Below are 22,444 nucleotides of genomic sequence, written 5' to 3' on the forward strand. Positions count from 1 at the left end.
AAGGGCTTGTATTTCAGAAGGAGGAGCTTTCAGAAGATCATGAGAGTTACTTTTTTAAGGTGCTATATCCACTTGGTGGGGATGTTGTAGAGAAAATTCAAGAATTGTTAAGACCTTTAAATTCTCTGCCATCTCCGGCTCCTCTCCCCCGAGCATGGCATTGAGTCCAAATGAGCAGTACTGAAACTGTATTTACCATGGTCATTATCATGCCTCTAGTCATCAGGGGAGATAGATGTTGTCTTAGCTGCCTAGATGGGAACATCTAGTCACGAACAGAATCCAATCATACAAGCCACAGAATGGATGAGCCATCAGGGCATAGAAAATCACAGTCCCTTTGGGGAGAAGATGAGTCACAGGCTGCAATCATAGCTGGTGATGTTACAGTCCCTTGGGACCTCTGCTACCTAGCATTGAAATAGACTGGAAACGTTGCCTCCTTGGGGTGATAAAATATTCCTTGGTAAGCACGCAGATATGCTTTCCCAAAGTGGATAGATTATTTATGCTTTTCTTTTCCTATTTTTTTAATCAACTGGGTAAGAAGCCTGCCTATCAAATACCTACTAAAGATCCACTGTGTCTTAGGAGTGCTAAACTAAGGGTAAATCCAGGCAATGTCCTATGCCAGGGGTCAAAAGAGGCTCAGAAGTTTGCACATTTTGATGGCAGTTGTAGAATCAGGGCTCCTAAGCACAAGGACTCTTGTAAAGAACTTAATACTCTCAGTTCTCAGCAAATTCTGGTTTTTACCAACAACATACTGTCAAGAACACAAATGGCTTTAGGTGCTGAAGGGAAAATTGTTGCCAAAAATATAGGGTCCAACAAATAACTCAAATACTCAAATGCCTTTGTGCCCAGGCTGAGATTTGAATGCTAAATCTAGGTCAAAGGAAAAAAAAAAAAAACCTTTGCCCCAAAGATTTCTTAGTCGCAGGAAGGCAGGTTGTTTTGAAAACGCTTGTATTGGAGTGTTTCATAGAGGCATTACAAACTAAATTTACTCTTTGAAAACATGGGCACTTTGTGCCAGGTGTTCTGCTGGGCATAGCAGTGGGGAGGACCAGCAAAAACCAGCTCCTTTCCTTATCCAGCTTGTATTTCTGTAGTAGAGAAGACAGTTACAGCACACAGTGCACTGTTCGCTGCCTTACTTGAGGAGTATTTAAAGTGAAAGGTACTGACGGAAAGAATGGTGCTACAGTTTGGATTTAGGATCCTCAAAAGGCTTGTAATTTGAAGGCTTGCTGCCAGCTGATGGTGCTACTTGATACTATAAAAGCTTTGGGAGCTACAGACTATTCGAAGGGGGTGAGGCCAATGGAGTGTGCTTTGCAGGGGATGTGGAGACCCAGTCAAGTCATCCCACATTCCTAGACTGCCCTGAAGCGAGCTGCCTCGTTGTATATCCCAACCAACACAATGCACTGTGCTGTCACAGGAACAAAGAAATGGGCCAAGTGATTATGAATGGAGGTCTCAGAAACCATGAATGAAAATGAATATTCGTTTTTTTACATTGATAATCTCAGGTCATTTATTACAGTGCTAGCAAGCTGAAAACACTAGTAAGAGTCCTGAAAGTGAATCCTGTAGGCAAGCAGAGAGATTTTCTCAAGAGTTTTTCCCTTACAGGAGGTTTTCTCCGAAGAATGCCTAGTATGTGAAGTGGATAAGAAAGTTCATCTTTTCTCATAGAGGTCAAAGGCAATCCCAGAGGGATGGAGGAACGCTTGCAGAGTATGTTTAGGGAACTTGACCTATGGGTAGCAGTGTACGAGGGATGGGAACCACAGGTTACAGAGAGGGGAGGAGATGTTAGCTTCTGCAAATGCAGTCATCCTCCATCTGGAAGGAGTGGTTTTAGAGAGGAAAGTGATATGATCTGATTCTGTGATTAATAAATACATGTGTTCATCATATGTAATTAGACTAGAAGGGAGAGAGGAAGGTATCTGGAGGTACAATTAAGGATGATTATATTACATGTGAGTCTGAAAGAACTTAGGCAAGCTGATTAGGGAAACAACATTCTCATACCGTGGCAGAAATGCAAACTGGCCATTTCCTGAAAGATAATTTGATAACAAGTAGCGATTCTACTTCTAGAATTTATCTCGTAGGTATATGCAATCATTTTTTTTTCTGAAAAAATTGTGATCCAGCTAAATAAATTTATCAGCCAGAGAACTGGCTAAATAAAGGAGCAAGTATTTGTACTAGTAGAGAGGGCAAACTAAAACATACAAATAAGCAGAAAAAAAAACAATGCAGATACAAATTCAGATAAAACGGTCACAGTGTATTGCTAAGGAACACATTGAGCTGCAGAACAGATGAGAGGTAGGCAGTGGGGTGGGCAGGCAGGTGGATTAGTAACTACTCAACTGGGAAAGCTGAATTGAAATAAACAAATAAACCACTTTAAATAAGTGCAGATTTCAAAATCTAAGGTTTAGGAAAATAAGAAAATGCCCTTTACTGGGGAAAGCCCCCCACAAATGTCCTCTGGTTCTGGATCAGTGACCTAAGAAAACTGTGAAATTTTAAATTAAACCTTGAACAGGTTAATAAAGCTCAGAGAGCAAAACAATGGGGTTCAGGCTCTTAAGCTTAGGAGAGTCATTGTCATGAACCATTTTAATTTCAATTGAGAAGTTAAATTTTTTTTAAAATCCCTGAAGTAAGTGAAAACCAGAAATAGACTCATCTTCCAAGAAAATGAATTCTAGCTCAGACATTTCTTAATTCCACATTGGTTGGTCTCAAGTAAGAATGCATCTTACTGAATCTTCCAGCAGCCAACGTACACATTTTCTGGAGGAAAAAAAATGTTATCTTGGGTGTAAATTAAATCCACACTGTTTTATATACGAGGACTAGCATTTAAAAAATCATAATCAGGCATAAGAGGAGACAAGAGACATGACTGAAAATCAGTAGAATCAATACACAGAAGCAACAGGCCTACTGGGGATCCAGATAATGGAGTTACAAGACAGAAGCATTTAAATGAGCTGTGCTGCAGAATCCGAAGGAGTAAAAAGACAATACCGAGAACATTGGCAGAAAACTAAAAATGCTATAAAATATCCAAATGGCAATTCTTCAGCTTTAAAACAGAGGAAGTGAAGTGAAGAAGGATATGGATGTATTTAGTCACAAATTAGACTAATTGAGGATCACTGAACTTTGAGATCGAAGAGCCTAGAAGGATACTGAGGTAGGGATTTATACACAGGGAAGTGGGGTGGATCTTGGTGATTCCTTAGATCACACGTTCACTATGGTGGAGACTGGACAGCGTTGGTCCACCTTTTCCAGGTTTTCTTCTGGGCACAGTGCTAGATTGTTTCCATGCAGTGCCAGTGGTCACTGATTCAGTTCTAATCAACAGTTATAGGAGGAATTGATAAATTTCACTTCTAGGAACCACAAATGAAAATATCTCATGCACCATTTTTTCTTCTTTCATCTGGGATGATGAATTCCTGGTGAGCCTGGAAGCTTCATGTTAAAAATAGTTAAGAGTTAACCTTAGTGCTCAAGGGCTGTAGGACACAAAGTGTCACAGCCTCCACTTTTGAGTGGACTCTATTTAAAGAAGAAATAGATCAATATGCAGTGAAGATACCAAAGTGTCAGTTTGCACAGCAACTAGCTTTGCCTTTAATGTCTTCAGCCCTTCTAAGGTTGGCCTTTGCGGATACTGTCCACCTGCAGGCTGAGTTCCTATAGCAGTGGCTAAACTTGATTATAGAGATGCCTAGGAAGCCACCAGGGGTGCTATTTCTGAAGATGCCAGCTTTGGCTGAATCAGGTCTTTATTTAGTTTGCTGAGGAGCATGCCATCTGGAGGTGGTGAAATGTGTCTTATCTTGGCTTTTCCCTGTCTATCTCTCAAGGCCATCTTTGCTTCCACAGTCTTCTGCTACACCACAGGCCCCAGATATGGAGCCAAAAATCCCCCATGGATTGAAACCCTTAAAACCACAAGCCAAGATAAATCTTTCCTTTGTTAGGTTGTTTCTCTCAGGTGTTTGTCAAAACAGTAAAATGTCTGGCAAATACATACAGTGATATTCAACTTTCTTAATTTTGTAAGGTCTTGGACTTGAACATCTTCTTCCTGCTCTTACCTCTCTATGAACTTTCTCATTTCATTTATTTATTTATATGGGAGCACTCCCAGAGCTAGCAGGGTAGGTAATAAAAGTATACTTTATAAAGAATTCCTGTTTTGGAACATGCTTTTGAAAGAGGAAATGGAAAGCCCTCTCACATAGTCTAGACAAATGACCTTGATTTTATGTCTCCTATCTCAAAAGTTGGCCAAAGTCTGTGAGATGATTATATTAACTGAATCTTTACTGTCTCTTTCACTTCAAGAAGGTGAGACTTGATTTTCACCAATTAACTCAGAAAATAGAATATAACACAAGATGTAAAAATGTACAAAATAAATGCTCTATTAAATATGACATAAATCTATGTCTACATCCACATGAGAAATTAGAAGACTGAAGAATAGATTTGTATCTATATGATAAAGAGAGCCAGTATTTCATTCACTTATATACTTAACAAAATTTAAAGTTCTCTTCAGGGTTGGGTTCTTCCCCCTCCCTTAACCTCTGCCAGTCTTGGCAACTTGAATTCCTCTACCACAGCTCCACCAAGTGGATATTTTGGAGCTGCTTGAATTCCTCTAGTGATGGGCAAGTCATTACATCTCAGGAAAGCTACATTTTTCCCCCTGGGAAGCAGTGTCCTTAAATATGAAAAGCTAAATTTCAAAATACCATCAAATGAGTTGACCGCAGGGTTGTTGTGAGCATACACATATAATAACCCAGTAGGCCCTATATATGTGAAGAGATACATAGGCAATGAATATTTATATGCAATATAAAACCTGTACATAAAGAGTATATGCATGGACACAGGCATCTTAATATGTTCCTGCATACCATGTACATAAATATCTTGCTAACCTTGACTTCCAAGATATGGACATTGTCTGCTTACTTTTTTTCAAGGACTATAAGCTCATTTCCTATATCCTTAAGAGACATGGAGTATGCCTTTGTCTACTAAATCTTGCAAGAAGAGATACAGTTGCCTGCTGCATCACTACTTTCAGGATTGACTGCCTCCTTCTTAGAGTAAAATATTTTCTCTAGATAGGTCAATTCAGGTAGGAAGAGAGAGTCCACATGAATCTGGCATTCTGGAATACATGCTTTCCCCTCAACCATGTAATGAGTTAAATCCATTTTCATTCTCATCCCTAAATCACTATCTCTTTAAAGCATCAGTGGAGGTGTTTGGAGGTCAAGGGCTGAATTCTTTCTATATGAAATGCTGAATAATGTGATGTTTACAGAATACCATAGAGATTACAGTGTGTCCTCTGACTTACAGGTTAGCATTAACAAACACCTTTGTGTTAGATAGAGCAGGAATTCTTATCTTAAATTATAGTTCAGAAGACTAAGAGTAGGGAGAAATACTATGTCTTAAATTCACACTGACACTGTTTAGCCCCAAACTTATTGGAGCCTTGCCTACACAGTATCCATTTAACCCCCTTTTTCTATGAAGCTCGTACCTTGTTGGAATGACATTGTATCCAGTATGCGATCTCGTATTGTATTTTTCAGAACTGGGTGTGTATATAGCAATCTGTTCTGTTAATCAGTAGTAAGCTGCAGTTTCCTATGAGGGTCTTCATTTCATGAATAAATAAACTAAAGAAACACCATGACTGATGCTATAGCAAGTCTCCTGAAACATTAAAAACTACAGGCATAAGCAGTCATAACTAAGGTAAATCAGCTCCAATTTTAAGCTAGATGGTTTTAAGACCTTTTGACAGATCATTGATTCAATCTCATACCCGCTGATATAAAAGACATGAAAGCTGATTATAGAAAGATGAAGTAGCTGAGTTTCATAATTAACAAGTAGCAAAGGTGACATGGAAAGTTGGAAAGCTTGACTCTAGAAGCTTAGTCGAGTATGGCTGAGCAGAAATAGGGATGTTTAGATCTCTTATGGTACTTCAGGTCACCCATGCTGACTCCATGGACCTCCCCTTGATCATCAGACCCTGCTGTCGTACTCCTGTAACCCACTGTGGTAGATGTTTTCGTGCCATTGATGACAGTGCTGTGTTCCCTTCAGTGTGCTGTGATACTTGGGTAAGACCCTTGTGCTTGGTTTCCAGTGAGCATGGTTCAGCTTTATACTCTGTTAGGCAACTTACTGTATAACATGGAGAAGCTCATTTTTATGTCCTGGCTCAAGTTTCCTGATCTTTGAAGGGAAAGAACTCTATGGGATTTCATTCCAGGTCTTTTAAAGTCTTATCTGGGATCCTTCATCCAGCATCAATACACCAGAAGTGGTACTTGCTTCATCTTGATGGAGACAGCTAATGGCAGAGCAGGCTATGAAATAAGTCAATACTGGCTGTGTCTTCTATTGCTCTTCTGTTCATTGGTTTGTTAAAGCAACTATAGAAACCAACACATGTTAAATTGAACTGGCCAACTTATTAATTTCATTTCTCTTTCCTTAAAACCATCCGTCAGACATGTGTATGCCTATTTCATTCTGTTAAAAACCCCTTGCAAAGCCCTGTTCTGAGAAGTAGCAAGAATTAGCAAGAGAAGTTTAACTAAAAGAAGATGATTTTGTCAGGGCAATGACTTTGCTCTTACCTGCTCCTTCATCACAGAAGCTAGAGTTGCTGTAATCACACTGTGAGTTCTGGTCAGAGAAGTTGTCTGCATTTTAAAATGTCAACAAAGCAACAGAAAATCCCAAACATAAATGCAAATATGTTTGGTTGCTAACAAGGCAGGAAGAATAAATACAGGGTAACTATGACAACTCTCTCATGGATTCTCCTTAGGAGGAAACTCCTCAGTGAATATAGATTCAGATTGGCTTTGAGGATTCAAGAAGCAGAGGTTGATTGAGTGTATTGAGCCTGGGTGAAACTTATATATGCTTGTTGACAAGTTCTTTACTTTTGATGCACATCAGAATCACACAGGGGGCATTTAAAATCCCAATACCAAGGCTTCTCCAAGAACATTTGAACTTTTAACTCCATCCCCTTTTCCCTCTTTACCTCCCTCCCTCCTCCTCCCTCCCTGACTGCCTTTATCCCCATCTCTCTGTGTGTATGCACATGCATGGGTACCGTGGGTGTTTGTTTAGATTCCATGGTGATATTATATATTCAATACCTAATCTTTTCTGTCAACTTGATGCGATTTACAAACACCATGGAAATACACCTCTAGATGTATCTTTGAAAAATATTCTAGATTAGGTTAATTGAAGACACACTTTTATATATGTGTAGCATTATTCCATTGTCTGGATCCAAGACTGCATAAAAAGGAGAACAGTAGCTAAACACCATCATTTGTCAGTCTGCATCATGCCTGTGGATGTTACCTGACCAATTGTCCCAAGACCTTGTGGTCATGACTTCCTACCATCACTGTCCCCTTGAACTATTAGGCAAAATAAATTCTTCCTCTCTCCTTAAGCTGCTGTCAGGTACTTTTGTGACAGTGAGGATAAAAGGTAACTAACACACAAGCTTGAGAGCCACTAACTTCCCTCCTCCCACTACAGTATAAGGCCAAGACTCTTGCAGAAGGAGGAAGGGGCAACTGTCCAGATAGCCACACTCACTATAAAGTACAGGCTTGCTGATTCTTAAGGTCTCTGCTTTTCTTCCCACCAGGGCATCTGAGGCTGGGGGATTATAGTCTTGAATAATGTCAATCACAATGTCAATTCAAAAGGCAATGTGTATTTATGTCGCAGATCCATGAGACAATACTTGAACTCAGTTGTTTTGAGAGTCAGCCTGTAACTTTGTATGCCTATTTTGAAATATGACAAGACATTGAACACAGTGGCCGAGTAATGACCCAGAGGTGACCTGAAATAGACTGAAAGCTGGGTGACTAGACAATGGGAAGAACCAATGATATTTTCTCAGTGTGTCCCAATCCATAAGAGGCCGAATGCTGAACACTGTAATAGCTGAGTTTACTTAATCCTCAGGCTCAAGCTATTTAACTTGAATGTCACAGGAATAGAAAATAGGCTGTTGAAATTTTCAAATAGTTTTGGAGAGATTGATGAATAGCTGTTGTCACAAAACACTTAATTGCTTCCCTCTTTGAATATCTGTGTTTCCTGGTCACTCTCCTCTTTAGGACCCTCCTAATCCCACACAACTCAGCACTCAAGGTATCAGTACATGGCACTGTGGAGACTCTGGGCACTGCTCTAAAGTTCAGGGCTGACACTTGCCTCAGTGTTAAGCACTCACAAGTCTCAAGTTGTTTAGTCACTTGAGTATGGCTTCTGCTTATATCACCTCAACAAGACACATCAAACAGGGCCATCCCTCTTAAGACGGAAACAAACAAACCAAAACCAACAACAAACCCCAGGTGCTTAGAGGATGTATCAGACTCAACTAAAGTCACATAGCAAATAAATGGTAATCATTCCTTTCACTCCCTGCACCCGTGTCTTCAGGCAATGGTCGTGCTTGAAGAATGACAACCTGTGGGTATTCTGAAATCATACTCCATCTTAACACTTCTTTTCTTTAAAGCTATAGCTTGGAGAGGTGACGATGCTACAGTGGCTTTTCCTCCTAAGAACCGTGATTTAGGATGTATGTTGTGTACACACAAACATTGGCTATGGATTTATTTTTGAAATAAAAATTGATTTGAGCATAAGTGTTTCAGGACTATCCTGGGAGCATGTCTGAGGACTAGAGTCTAGGGTAAGTCACTATGACTGCATTACCTATACGTTCTGACCACACTTTTGTTTAATGGTAAATGACCTTCATAAGCTCGTATGTTTGAACACTTGGTTCCCAGATGGTGGCACTGTTTGGAAAGGTTGTGGAACTTTGAGAAAGTGGGTCACTGGGGTTTTAAAGCCTTGATCCACTTTCTGGTCCATCTCCTTCCTGACTGCAGATGCAACCTGACCATCTGCCTCAGGCTTCCACTGCCATGTATTTCTCACCATGTTAGGCAGTATCAACTCATAGACTCTATGCTAGAATAATCCCTTTGGCTTTTACATTGATTCTTGTTGGATACTTGATCACAGCACCTGGAAATATAACCAATATAACCTCTTTCCTTTCCTTCCTTATTTAGGAAGACTCACCAGGGGACTTCAAACTAGTTACTAACCCAGGTCGCCTGTGTGGGTCTTTTGCTGACTATATGAGAAATAAATGTGAGAGAAACATTTACTATCCCTTTATCGCCACTTCCCCACAGCAGGATAAATCTGGAGATATTTCTTAATATTGCAGAGCTGGGCTAGTTAATTTGCATCGAACTCTTGCTTTCTTATTCTCTTCAGACTTATAAAGAATGTTAATAAATTCTATAAATTGTAGTGTCTCATCAGCAAGAGAGAGAGAAAGGAGAAAGAGAGCAAGAGAGAAAGAATGAGCAAGTGTGTATTGCATTCTCACTTATTGTATAAATATGTGGGTACAGGATCTTTGAGCTCCTTGCCCACTCCTTGCTAGGCACAGCAATAGTAATAGCCAGAGGGTTCTGGATAAAAGTGGAATTCAATGATGAGTCAAATGTTTTATGAACGAAGAATAAAGGGAGGGCCTGGATGAGATGTCTAATTTCAAGGGAGCATATAGTAATCCACCTGCATTATACTATATTTTTAAAGTAATATCATTACATTCTAGGGCTTTCATGACTGTATTTTACTTACAAAAAAGTTAACTTTAAAGGAGGGCATGAATGGCAGGAGGTAGAATTTATCCAAGAAAAGGAGCTAAAATTTGTTATTTCTGGACAGTTAATCTCAAGTATCATCTCTACTCTAGACTCACTCTGGAGACTCACCTCTGTGTTTCTACCAGGGATTATCACAAATAGAGATGAGAGAATTTCCTGTGGGAAGCACTATTCTCTGGGCTGGGATACTGGACTAAAGGAGAAAAGGAACACAGATATCCATGGTTCTCACCTTCATGGCTATGGATGCACAGTGACCAGTTGCCCTAAGTTTCCACTTCTCCACAATGATAGAGTGTAGTGTAGGACTGTGAGCCAACATCAACCCTTTCTCCTTTGTGTTTTTTTTTGTCAGCATGTTTTACTAATGCCACAGGAAAAATAACCAAGACAACCTCCATCATTACTGTCCCTCTCTGAATTCCTGACCTTCTTTTACATAAAGATGAAGGTTTTTATATGTCTGAGAGTGACAAGAGAGTACAGCTACAGGGACCAAGATTTTGGTTGAAAAAAGAGTGGGAGCTGCATAGGGCCATAAGACATCATTTTAATGTATGAAGTTGTCAAACAATAACAGAAAAATAAACAAAGAGTAATTTAAAACAATCTAAAATCACTTTAAAAGAAAAGTACACTAGGCATTTTAACTCTACTAGGTATTTTTTAAAAGAATTATTTTTGTTCTTTATCTGAAATTATAGTCACAGATGGTATGACAGATCTGATTGGATAAGTGTCAGGCGCTGACTCTATGAGATGGGTCAGCCAGATTTTACTCTTCAAGATCTGTTAAGGACTGGGCACGAAATCTGTACCATTGTGTAAGGAAGGGCTTGGGCTGTGATGTCATCAGTGAAAGAACCATCTGGCTGCTACTCTAGGGACCAAAGGAGACTTATTTAGGGAGATAAAAGAAAATTTTACTAATTAAAACATTCCCTGACCTATAAAAGACTTTTAAAACAAGATTTGATCATACTTCTGTTGTTTGTAACCAGTTACCAATATTTGCAGATGAAAAGGTACTGTATTGACTTAAGATTGAAGTTTTTCTTGGTTCAAGGCTAGAGGAAAAATTCCTCCCTTCTCCACCTGTTCCTTCTTCTGAGGCATACATATCTTATGTCTCACATAAGTAAATCGATCAATGGATCAACAGGTAGTTAGAACATAGAGATAAACAAATGTAGGGACATAATCTTAGAAACAGAAGAGGCTTAGGGGACCTTGAAAGTGGAATGAATTGATTGTGTGATGCTCTGCCCTTTAGCACAACACTTGTGGTATGGGAAAAGGTGTTAGTTTCAGCTGTATTAGTGCAACTGATAACAGCCCTATGCTGTGGGTGGAAATTTGGGTAATCAAAAATAGCAATATAACTAACTCCATCTAGTATCAAACACAGTGCTGGAATGTGATCAGTACACAGAGATTGGAAGTTGTTCATAGGCAGGAACCAGAAGAGAAAAATACCATATAACAAAGGATAGGCTCAACACAGAGATAATGAACAAAGGAGAACTGATGCCTTGGTCCTTCCTAGATAACGTTTCAAAGTTCTTGGTGATGAGGAATGCAAGTGACTCCAGACCTATGTGTACTATGTAGGTCCAGTCATTTTTGCTCTACTGTATGTACCATGGTTTATGTAGCTTTTAAGGAAACTATATGTAGTTCATCTTAAACATGATGGTAGCAATAATAGCAATTTCTTGCCATTTTGTTAAATACTTGATGTTTTGCTAGGCATTTCACATATCTCTATTTCCTTACGATGGTTATCTTTAATTATCAACTTGACTACATCTGGAATGGACTACAATTTAGAAGTGGAGTGCACACCTGTGAAAGATTTTTTTTTTGCTTGGTTTTAAGTAGGGTAATCCACTTCTAGTCCAGACTTTTGAGGTAGGAAGACACACACCTTTGATCAGATCTTGGGGTGGGAAGGGAGATGCCTTTAATCTGGACCATACCTTTTGCTGGAAGCCTATTTAGGGACATAGAAGAACTACTTTTCCTGATTGCCCTTGCCTTGATAGCACATCCATTCCTCAACTGGCATTAGAGCCCACTTCTTTGGGATTATAGCATATGAAGACCAGTTGAGTCTTCCAGCTGTGTGGACTGAGCAGCTAATAGATTCTTGGACTTTCTGTTAATGACCAATCTTTGTTAGAGTATCTGGATTGCCACCAGTAAGTTATTCTAATAAATCACCTTTATACATTCATCTTATAAGTTTTGCTACTCTAGAGAACCCCAACTAATATATCTCTGGCTCAAATAAACTGAAATCACTCAATAGACATGTTCCCCATATCCACTTTCTTTATAGTGCAAGTACCTGATGGTATATGATTGTCAAGCTAGAGGGTGGCCAAGAGGTTAACTACTTGTGCAAGTGTGGACAGTGGGGGACCTTGGATGTGTAAGTACAGGGATTCTTATGCATTTGAACTGGGGCCCTTTTCAGAATGGATGGAATAAAACAGAGGATTAAATGTAGGCTGTTTCTCCTACACAGCCATGCTTCTGCACTGACCTTTGTAGAGCCCAAGAATTATAAAGTAGAACCATGCCATCTGGATTTTAATCAATACACATCTGTTTAAGGATGAAGAATAGAATATATTTTATTTAGTGCTTAATAGTTTTATACTCTTGAGATGTTTATACTCTTGAGATAGGGTATACATTCCTCCATTTCTTCTCTCTCCTTGGTCTGTAGACTCCACAGCCTTGGTGCCTGATATGTATCAACCTCAATAACTATTCTGCACTAGTGATCACTATTTTTAAGGCTTATTCCTATTTTAAAACGCTTTATGTTCTGTTCAACACAATGTGGTGCAGGAGTGTTTTGAGATAGTCAACAATTAGGATCTACAATTAACCATCCAAACAGAAGAGATTTGAATTTTTGAACAGAATGGGTTGGAAATAACAGCTGTACAGAAGCTGCAGGACAGGACTACAGTATTCACAGCAATGTACTAGTTGCTAGCAATTAGTTGGGAGAAAGGGGAAGAGGGTAGTGCGGAGGAGAACAGCTGCTTTTGCAGCTGTGAACAAGAAGAACAAGGCTGAATGTGAATCTAACTTCTTCATGGAGTGCATTGTTTCAGCAGGAGAAGGGTCAGCCATTTGAGACTTTTATAGGAAGAATGGTCAGCTCTGGCTGCTGAGCAAATATCAAAAGTATAATCCTGACACTGTTGCTGCTGGGGAAAGTTAGTGTCTGCAATAAGGAAACAGTTGTCAATCTGTGCAAGAAAAGACTGGTGTAGTGTGGGGTGCACTAGGCTGGGAGTCAGAAGCCATGTTCCCAACTTGCTGCTTTCTGGCAAGTGACATCACCTGTGTGTTTTGCTACCTCACAGACATCACTAAGGCAGTTTGTACCACAAATAACATACAGCCTATAGGTAAGCCTTTGATTCATGCTAGCATCTGCTCCTACTCCTACTCCTCTTGTGAATGATTCTTTCTGAGGAGGAGATGATAACCATCTTCCTGCTCACTTCAAGGGTAGTCATAAGGACAAGGGAGTTAATGAATGTGAACACAGTTTGAAATCTGTCCAAATGTGAAAGCGTGATAATATTACATCGTCCAAAGGTGGAATGACTCAAAGGACTCTAAGAGGCATGTGTGACCTCTGAGCTGTTGGGTTTCCCACCCCAGTGGCCTGCAGAGGATGGATTCCTAAAACTTCCAACAGTGCCAACTCTTAGCTCTGCTCTATTTTCCTATCTTCCCTGAGCACTGCCACCAATAACAGACCCAACCTGTTTCCCCCGCTTTGGGCCTTAGAGGTCTTTTGCACCTCTTCTCTAGCAGTTTGGTGTCACCATAAAGTAAAGCAAACTAGCTATGCATGTAACACAATGACATTGTGGCAGATGACCTGATGACTAAGAGAGTTACTGAGTGACACATGCACAGGCAGTGTGGGTGAGCTGGACAAAGAGTTGAGTCGTATCTGAGCCAGGGCAGCATAGGGTTTGCTTGTGCAGTTTAGCATGGTCATTGGTCTAAAGTGTAGGGTTTGTTTATTTTGGAAACTTTACATCTAATATTTTTGGATGGCGGTTAGTCACAGGGAAGTAAATCTCAAAAACTGGAGATAGAGTAAGAAGAGGTTACTTTGGCTAGTGTACAGAATTCCTGCTGCCACCCCACTTGGCCTCTGTGTAGAATTCCTATGTAAGCAACAGAACATTATGGCATCAGCATTGTCCAGTGTGGTTCACCATGCAGTATACTAAAGCTCAGTCATGTTAGTTCATCCTCTAGGAAATGATATACACTTCTTTTATTTTTGAGATTATACTATAATTATAATATTTTCCCTTCCCTACCTCTTTCCTTGCTATCGTTCAAATTCTTGACCATTTTTGGTTCATTGTTTCTATATGCTTAGATATTTACATTCACATATATAGTCCTAAATCCATAGCTATAACCTGTTCTGTCTGTACAGTATTACTTATATGTGTGTTCTCAGGGCTGGTCATTTGTTATTGGATAACCACTTGTCATGCTTTTTCCTGCAGAAGACGTTTTCTCATATTCTCAGAATTTTGTTAGTTGCATGAAGATCTTTCAGACCATGAGGTTTTTGCTCCATTCTCTTTGGTGTGTCTGTTGCTGCTTTTATTACTAAGCTCATGTTTATAAGTGGCATCATGACACGATAAACCATCAACAGTGTCAAGGATCATAACAGTAATCATGACTCATGCAAGGACCTTCATAGTCACACAAACCAGCAGTTGGCACCATGCTTTTGGACACATGGGCTATTTTACAGCAGAGGCTCAGAAAAATTAAGATGAAACTCAAAAGGATGGGTTAGTAATATAAGGAACAAGAAAGTCAAGTAGTTGAGTTACTGCACAGGCCAGGAATTTCTTAACATTCATGTCCATTGTCTTATAACAGACATAAAGTCTTATATTGAATCTGAGCATTAATTTTTCCATTTTGAGTAACTGAATCTAAGTAACTTCCTTCAGAACACATAGCAGTAGGTGATGTTTTATCTAGAACACCTAATTCCTCATAGAAGCTACTGAATATGAGCAGGCATTTTCTCCCCATTATTCTTAGCTATTGATCTCTGTTGGTTTCCTTCATTGATCTTATCATAATTTATCTTATTGTGATATAAAAATATGAATTTTATTTATTTTCATGATTGCCTTCCCTTATTCTTATAAGCTCCCTGAGTCAAAGACCATATTTGTTTCATCCATCTACATTTTTTCTCTGTGTACAAATGCTCAATAAATACTTGTTGAATGAAGACGTGTCCCACAGATTTGTCTGTCATAATCACTACTCATTTTTACACTGTCTGCTTTATGCTATAAGTTTCTGGTTCACACATCTCTTCATTGAGGTTTTGAAGTTGTAAAATCTGCAACTGTCTTTTTTATCCTGACATTCCCAGCCTGGCCCACAGTAGATTTTCATGGATGCTACCTGCTAAAATGAATATACTTTATAATGTCCACATCAGAAAACAGAATTCCATAGCTGAGACATGAGGTCAATGTGTTTCCAAGGGCCTTCAGGGTTTGAAGAATACAGAATGATTGGGGCAGGTGATGCTGTTGGCATGTGACAATGGGCTGGGGATGAGATCCCACAAAGAAGGGGAAGGAAAGGGAGCAGGCATCTCCATTAATGTTGTAAGGTGCCTGGCAGATGGAGATCTATTGCCTAGGCAAATACTGTAGGAATTAGGAGTGCCTGAAAGAAGTAAGTGTTACCCTAGAAACTTCCTATGGGACACAGGATGCAGGCTACAATAACAAGGCCTGCCTCTTCACTGAGTGAGGCAGTGATGAATGCTGAAATAGATTTAAGGTGAACATAATTCATGATATTTTCACATAAATGCCACTACTGAAACACACCTTTTTCTCTCCCAGATGACATGCTTGTAACTTGTTCACACACGTCCTAATGGTGTAAAGCCTCCCTGCCCACCTATGGATTATGTCTGTACATGTGGTCCATATTCTCAAAGTTCCGCATGCCTTTTGTTTTTAGTGTTTTCATGACTTTAACTGGTTAATTATTTAATTGTTGGTTTGTGTCTCTGAATAGTCAGAAGGACTAATACACTACACAGTGCACTATCTAATCCTCAAAAATGGAGTATATTGGCATAGTCATTACTATTTGTTTCTACTTATTGTCGTTCATTACAAACTATTTGTTTAGTATAGAAGCACCACAATTGAGGACGTGCTCTTGTTAGGTACATGACCATTTTGTTGAGGTGTTTCTTACCAATCTATTTTTAAGCCAAGCACTGACCTGGGCATTCTAATGAAAGGCTAGTGATGAGAATATAGACAATCACCTAGGGAAGTCCTTGGCTTAAAACTGGCATCATGTCCATGTTAGCGGCTTTGTTTCTACACCTCTGTCTCTCTGAAACCTTTTATCTATGTTGTCATGGTAAATTATAAATAATGAAAGGTTATAAATGAAAGCAAAATATAATTCATGAGAAAGGTACTTGTGTCTGTATGTGCAAGTTACATTGGAAAAGTTCTTGACTTCGTGTTTAAGGAGCTGGCCCTCTGAGCGTGGGTTTCGTTTAGAATTGTTAGGGGATTTTAAGCATGCAAATTCCTGAGATTCATTTTCAAAGTTGATGAACCTCTGGTGCATTTTTGACTGCTGAGCATCCAAAGCTTATGCAGTAGATAATGTTGTTCTCATCACAAAGAAGAATCTCTGGAGGAGCTACTGGCAGGATTGGAAATTAGCTGGTGGACATCCCCACATGAGACAGCTTGGGTTTCCCCAGGGCAGAGGTCTCCAACATCAATGATCAGTGGTGTCACATAAGAGGAACATTTTTAGACTAAGATTCCTGTTCTACACTCCAGGAGGCTGGTGAGGGGATTCTTATTGGCTATGTCTGGAAACTACTGCGTGTATTCCTGAATACCTGGCTCAGCATGATGACAGGCTTTGCACTTCAGACCCTTTTTTATGTTTCTTGTTCTGGAGATATGTGTACAAGACCTGAGTTAGACAGATCAGAGGCAGCAACCTCCACCCTTCCGTGTCATATCCTTCAAGAAAACCTGGACTTTGCATCCTGACCCTGATCCCATTGTAGAACTGGCAGCTCAGGCATCTTCCCTTCTTCCCCAGGATTTGCTCTGTTTTCTAATACCATGCCTACCATGAGATCCAACTCATCATTTTTCTAAAAGTCATATTCCCAAAAGCAGGCTGAAAATAGCTGGGTCACTTCCTGGTTAGAAACAGGGGACTGTCATTTGCATGTTTGCTTGATATCTGCTGCGTGCCTCTTCCTATCTCTTTCTCTTTCTGTCCAATCTTGTGTATACATAATCTCCTCAGTCATTCCTTTCAGTGGCATGTAGCATCCATCTACACAACTGTTTCCATCAGGTCAGGTCTGTGGTCACCCAGTATGCCTTGCATGGCTGTCACTAATTGTACATATAACTGTTCATTCCACATTTGTAGAAATCACACTGCACTTTCAAGTGATTGTTTTGTTTTCTTGCATGGGCACATGTGTGTTTTTGCCAGGGAGGGGGTCAAATTAATCATGCATCTTCCCTTTCAGTAATTATTCATAAAGCTAGAATAATTTGCATCTTAAATAGTTCTCCAGGAATTCAAAGAAAGATGGTACTACAGCCACAATAATAAACTCAATAATAATTAGAATTATTCCCAGGCTGTTGAGTAATGTAAACACATTAAGGCATTTTGGGTTGTGTTTATTATCTGCTAATAAAAGGAACGCATAGCTAAAGGGCAGTCCTGGGTAGCAGCTAGCACATGAGCTATCCTATGTTCTTCTTGGCTAGTTGGCTATACCCAGGTTGTTCAGTCTGCACAATAGGTGATTCTTGAAATCTGTCCCCACACAGTTTCCAACCTATAGACTCAAAAAACATAAACAGAACAGGAAAAATAAAAGAAAAACTAATTGGATTTTAAAAGCCCATTCCTACCTGTTGTGTCTTGAAATGAATGTATCCCAGAGGCTCATTTCCTGGGGTGTTGGCTGCAGGTGATGGACTTTGGGGGAGCAATTGGATCATCAAGGGCTGTGATCTAAGTAGCAGATTGATCCCTTGATAGATTCATACTTTGAAGGTGTTCTGCTTGAAGAAAGTAGGGAATTCATGAAGTGCAGTATCTTGCCCTAACTCTTTTCCTAACTCTCATTCACCCTCTTTCTCCCCATCCCTCACTGTCTCCTTCCATTCTGGATATGAAACCAATTATTTTGTCCTATGTCCCATGTCCATGATTGTCTGTCCAAGAACAGGGGGCTATGCAGCCATGGGCCAAAGCTTCAGAAGAATGAGTTAATATAACTCTTCCCATCTTTAAGCTGTCTTCTTCAGGGATTTTGTCACAGCAACAAGAAAACAAATGCAGAAACAGATGTAGCAACTAATGCGACTCCTACCAAGTCTCCTGACAGAACTGAAGTTAAGAAGGAAAATGATTGGCAGGCACAGAGAAGGAAGTCAAGATGGTTGTGAAATTAGTGAATAAATGAATGACTCAAGTAACAGAGACAGACTCATCTAGGGCACTTCTCTTCATAGTAGGTGGTAGAATGTAGTCTTTACATTGAAAATTTTGCCCTTAACTTTAGCACTGGACCAGTGACTTAGGGCATGGTGCAGAAGAGAGGAGACCATCACAGAAAAAAGTGATGGGTAGTGGTTTCCCTATTGTAGACCAGGGCAAAGAGGCTGGAGGGCTGGACTGGAATGTGCAGAAGACACAAGATCTATCATATGCATGGTCTGCGTACTTCACTAAGATACTCTTCCCAGGCAGCTGGGTTAGCTTGAAGGAACCTTTGACTCTTCCTTTTTCATGACCTCATATGCAGTTTGCTCCTGGCATTCCCACGTCTTACTTTGAGGGATTTCCAGTTGCCTCTTCATTTTTTTTACCTTGTTCTTGACTGAATGTCTCTCTTTTCTCAGCACACACACAAATATATGCATGTATATGCCATATGATATGTGTATGTATGTATGTATCCTACATATGCATGCATGATCCAGGTTCTCTACTAATGTTTCCTAATCCAGGAATATTTTGAAGGCTTAAAATTTTTATTATTTTACTATTAATTTAAATGAAAATAAAATACTGCAAAATTTCTTAGGACATAAGTGGGCAAAGATTCCATTTTGGTCCTCACACTTCGATGAAGAGTGCTGGGCTGAGAATGTGTTTCCCATTCTGTGAAAGGCTTGAGGGCTAGCTCTAGGAAGGTAACATAAAAGAACAGGGAGCCTCGAGGCCATTAGTGCTGCTCTATCAAAGAAAGTTCTAAAGCCTTTCCATTTAGAACAATCAACAGGAGGACCCAAACTTTACTCATCCCTGCGGTGAATGGGAGCAGAAGTTGTCTTTGTTCCCACAGTAATCTTCAGAGCACCTTGCATTATGCTTGGTTTTTTTCCTTCTCTCGAAAACTCATTTGCACATGTCAGCACTAATTTTCGAATGTGCCTGCAAGCAGTGAAAACTGAAACTTCAGACTGGTAGCAGCTTTCAGATAGCATTCACCCACAGCTGCCTCTCAACTTTTACTTGTTATTAAAAAGGGGGGGGGCGAAATTGGTAATTTTTTTATTGCTCTAATTAAGTCTTTAAAAGCTGCAACCATGCAGAAAAGAGGGACCATGGAAGAAGGTGGGATGAGACAGAAAAAACAAAGCACTAGCCTGATAGGATGATGATTCACAATAGCAAACTCCCACTCTCAGTCCTCAGTGCCCCACAGAGAGGTGGGTGTGACTGGACAGAACTGGTTTTTGAAGAGTAGAGCAGAGACCACCAGGTGGAGATTAGCCCAGACTGGAAGGACAGAAAGAAAGAGGGCCAGCCTTGCTCTGGTCTCCTAGCAGTTTGCCTTGTTGACTTCTCCTGCTGTCTTACTAGAACCCATCTAGGGTAAACAGTGAGGAAATAAACAGAATTGTGAAAATAAACGGATCTCCTTCTTACTGTGCTCTGGGATGTCTCAAGTGCTTTATGCAGCAAATCTCATATTCAGATTCATTCACTATTTATTTATTTGTTTGTTTGCCTATTTTTATTTGTTTATTTACTTACTCCTGAGTATGCCTGTGTCCTTCTGTAAGTTTTGTGAACTACGTGTGTGCAAGGGCCTATGGAGGTCAGGAGAGTTGTGACCCATCATGTAGGTGCTGGAAACTGAGGCCAAGTGTCTTCTGCAAAAGCAGTAAGTGTGCTTACCTGCTAAGCAAGTTTCTCTGGCTTCACATACATTTATTTGTTTGTTTATTTATTTATCATTAAAAATCCCAAGGTTACATGTGTGTGTGTGTGTGTGTGTGTGTGTGTGTGTGTAAGATCTGAAAGGGCTCACTTGAATCAAACAGTTAAGCTCCAGAGTAGTGGTCCTCAGCCTTCCTAGTGCTGTGACCCTTTAATACAGTTCTTCATGTTGTGGTGCCATCAATCCATAAAATTATTTTTTGCTTCTTTATAACTTTAATTTTGCTATTATGAGTCATAATGCAAATATCTAATATGTATGATATTTGATATGTGACCCCCAACCTGAGCAGTCTTGACTCATAGGTTGAGAGTGACTCTCTTGTCAAAGGAAAGACTTTTGAACCAAAAAGTGATGCCAGTAGTTCTAGAACTCCACTGAGGCTTGACTTACCCCAGGAAACCCTTTGAGAACTACCAAGAAGGTTCTTGTCCTTATTCTAATGATAAGATGATGAAAGACTTCTAAGCAATGGAATGGCAGGCACATTTTTGTTTCTGAGAGATGGCGATGAGAATGAGAGAAGCAGAAGGCAGAGAAGCCAGTGAGGGTCTTGTGGCACTGATCAGGTGGTATAAATGGTGGCAGATGAAATGAGGAATGTGGCAGAAGAATGGAGGGGGACAGAAGATACAGTGGATAAATGGATGTGTGTGTGTTGCACAGAGTGCTTCTGGAGAGGAAGAACTTAGGGCAAATACTGACAATGTGATCAAAATCTGAGGAGGGGAAAAAGCTAACAGTTTCTACCACTATAGCACTGAGTTTTGCGGAAGTAGCTCTGGAAATCATGCCTTAAGGACCCAGTGATGACATGCTGCTATTTTCTTCCACTTCGTTTCCTTAGAAACACAGATTCATAGTGTATTCTTTCACATTCTGTTCCAGAGACTGTCTGTAGAAAATCTTCCACTCTCTTTTCTGAGAGTGTTGACTTTGAGAGATGATGGATGGGAGTGTGACAAGCAGCAGGCAGGGAGACCAGTGAGGGGCTTGTGACACTAACCACATACACACACTTTCAGTACATGCTCTGCTAGTTGGAATCATTAAGCGGTTACTAAACTGAGACAGACAGACAGACCTGAGGAGTCATGGAAATATTACAAATCAAGAATGTAAATTTTAAGCTAATGTTCAAATTACCATCTTTTTATTACTAAATACTTTTTCCCATGACCATAAGCAAAGCAAAAATTCTGCTCTCAACATCTCCACGTACCATTGTAATAGACAGTCAAACTTATTTAATAAGGTAAGAGACACAAAACTACTATTGTTATCTTTGAAGAAGGCATGGTTATATATCTATCATATTTATTGAGATCTGTAAAAATATATTTGACTAAATGAATTTAATAAAAGTTGAAGTTGAATACTATCAGTTGTATTTAAATATTAGCAACTTAATATCATATATAAACTATATGTATTTATAGAAATTAATTCTATTTTGATATTAATAATTAACAATAAGAGTCACAAATTTAAAGTGTATAATTTATAATAACATGAATGTACTAGACTTAAGGGTAAATAGGGAGAAATTTCCAAAAAATTAAAGAACAAAAAGGGTATAATGTTAAACAGTTAAATAAACAGAAAGTTATACCATGTTTATGGATGGATGAATCAATTGTTACTATGTAAATATTATCTAATTAATGTACATATTACAAACAATACCAACACAAATACCAGCACTAAGGCTTTGCAGAAATTGATGTAATCATATTGAAATGCATGATACCTGTAGTAGCCAGAATAACATTGAAAGGTAGTAGAAGAGGATCATATACATTAATTTTAGGACTAATTACTAAGTTGTGGATGACAGAACAGCAAGTACATTTTGACATTGCTTAGTGTTAACATGTAGATAGTGGAATGGAAGAGTTAGGACTCATTCTGTGCACATTTGGCAAACTGATTTCAGATGAAGTTACAAATGAAAGAATGGGAATAGGAGATGCTCTTCAAGAAGCAGTGCTGGATTATTCTCATTCCTGGCATCAGATCAAAATAACTCCACATGGATTCCAGGCATAAATGTGAAATATACAACAACCTTATAGAGAGATATCTAAGGGTGAATGGTTCTGATCAGGCAGAGAGCTTCTTGGTGGACAAAACCACCATCTACAAACAGCGAAATGTGAATTCTAACTTCATTGGCACCAAAAAACTTGATAAATTCCTTGATAAATTCCTAAAATAACTAAAAGAAAAGGCAAAACTGGGAAAAAATATGTGT

Source organism: Grammomys surdaster, unplaced genomic scaffold, assembly GCF_004785775.1.
Source record: "Grammomys surdaster isolate TR1022 unplaced genomic scaffold, NIH_TR_1.0 203, whole genome shotgun sequence".
Taxonomy (NCBI): Eukaryota; Metazoa; Chordata; class Mammalia; order Rodentia; family Muridae; genus Grammomys; species Grammomys surdaster.